Source organism: Brassica oleracea, chromosome C4, assembly GCF_000695525.1.
Source record: "Brassica oleracea var. oleracea cultivar TO1000 chromosome C4, BOL, whole genome shotgun sequence".
In the NCBI taxonomy this organism is placed as follows: domain Eukaryota; kingdom Viridiplantae; phylum Streptophyta; class Magnoliopsida; order Brassicales; family Brassicaceae; genus Brassica; species Brassica oleracea.
In genome coordinates this window covers 19,664,334-19,666,255 of record NC_027751.1, presented here as the reverse complement: position 1 = coordinate 19,666,255, position 1,922 = coordinate 19,664,334, and the positions used below count along the sequence as shown (strand labels likewise).

Here is a 1,922-nt window from a genome sequence, read left to right as displayed (position 1 = left end):
ATTGATTTCATGGGACCATTCCCATCATCTTTTGGCAATAAATACATCCTCGTAGCTGTTGACTATGTCTAGACTGAAGATTGAGTGTGGGAGCTGTAGCAAGTTCCACCAATGATTCTAGAGTGGTGATCAAGATGTTCAAGAGCACCATCTTTCCAAGATTTGGAGTTCCAAGAGTTGTGATCAGTGATGGAGGATCTCATTTCATCAACAAGCTGTTTGAGAATCTTCTCAAGAAGAATGGTGTGAAGCATAAGGTTGCAACCCCTTACCATCCTCAAACAAGTGGTCAAGTTGAGATCTCCAACAGAGAAATCAAGTCTATTTTGGAGAAAACGGTGGGAACTACAAGAAAGGATTGGTCTATCAAGCTAGATGATGCACTTTGGACTTATAGGACAACTTATAAGACTCCTTTGGGAACCACACCTTTCAACCTTGTGTATGGAAAGGCTTGTCATCTACCAGTTGAGCTTGAGTACAAGGCATTGTGGGCTGTTAAGTTGCTGAATTTTGACATCAAGAGTGCCAAGGAGAAAAGACTTCTCCAACTCAATGAGCTTGATGAGATTAGACTGCATGCTTTTGAGAACTCAAGGATTTACAAGGAGAAAACCAAAGCTTTTCATGACAAGAGGATCTTGAAGAGAGAATTCAGTGCTGGAGATCAAGTGCTTCTCTACAACTCTAGACTGAAGTTGTTTCCCGGGAAGCTCAAGTCAAGATGGTCCGGTCCTTTCAAGATCAAGGAAGTTAGGCCATATGGGGCAGTTATGTTATGGGACTGGAATGGTGGAGACTTCACAGTCAATGGACAAAGAGTTAAGCTCTACATGGAAAACACAATGGAGAAGAAAGGAATCTTGGTTTCACTCTCCGACCCCGTTACCACCTAGCCAAAGGGAAGCAAAGTCAAGCTAGAGACTTAAAACAAGCTCACTTGGGAGGAAGTCCCATGTCGATCCTTGTACATACTTCACTAAAAAAAATGCGGGATAGGTGGCGCGGGGTCCTTTACCGCTCGTATGAATTTGGTCGGAGATAGCAATCCTACGCGGGATGACCTACGCGGATTGTCTTACCCGCGTCGCTGCGTCGTAGGCTCGACGCGGGATGAATCGACGCGGGATGCCTTACCCGTTCGTGCAAATTGAGAGTTCGTCGTTGGCCCGACGCGGGGACGACTACGCGGAGTGTAGCCGTTTCTTCCTACCTGCATCCGCTCGGGTCAAACCCGCTCAGGTATGTTTTCTCACCCTAAACCCGGGATCCCAACCCGATTCAACCCTAAAAACTTACCCCGCGTCTCTCTCTACCCCTTTTCCTCTATCTCTCTTTCACAAAACATCAAAACCTCCCACACCTTATCAACCCATATCTCACTCAATTCTCCACCAAATCACTCCATTCTTCTTCCTAAATCCAAGCTTTCGCCTCTGTAGTCTGTTTTCTTGATTCAACTTGTCCTTTCCTTTCATCCAAAGCAAGGTAATGTATCACAAAGATCAATTTCGTAGGCCTCATGAAACCTAGAAATTTGAACTTGAAATTTGATCTTTCTCTTGCTTGATTCTTGTGAAATAGACTAGGGAAAGCTTATATATCATGTTGGGTTGTTGATTCTATGGTGAATTTGAGTTGAATTTGAACTTTGAAAATTAGGGTTCATGAGATTTGAGGATTTTTCGAAACTACTATAATTCCATATGACTTTGGCTTGGTTTGGTTAGTTAGGGTGTTTGAGAGCTTAATTAGAGAACTTTCTGATTGAAGAACTCATTTGATACTTAAATTTTGCTCAAAAGCCTTATTCTTTGCTTACATCCATCTCTTGTGGCCTTATATCAATAACTTGTGTGCAATGTGATAGTTTTGCTTAAGCTAAGCGATCATGAATTGAATTCACATTTGCATTATCAAGT

General features: G+C 42.7%; 1 pseudogene; it reads left to right on the top strand.

Annotated features, from left to right (window-relative positions):
* LOC106338326 overlaps positions 1-896 on the top strand; it is a 4,600-nt pseudogene extending 3,704 nt beyond the window's left edge.
* Positions 897-1,922: the final 1,026 nt, after the last annotated feature.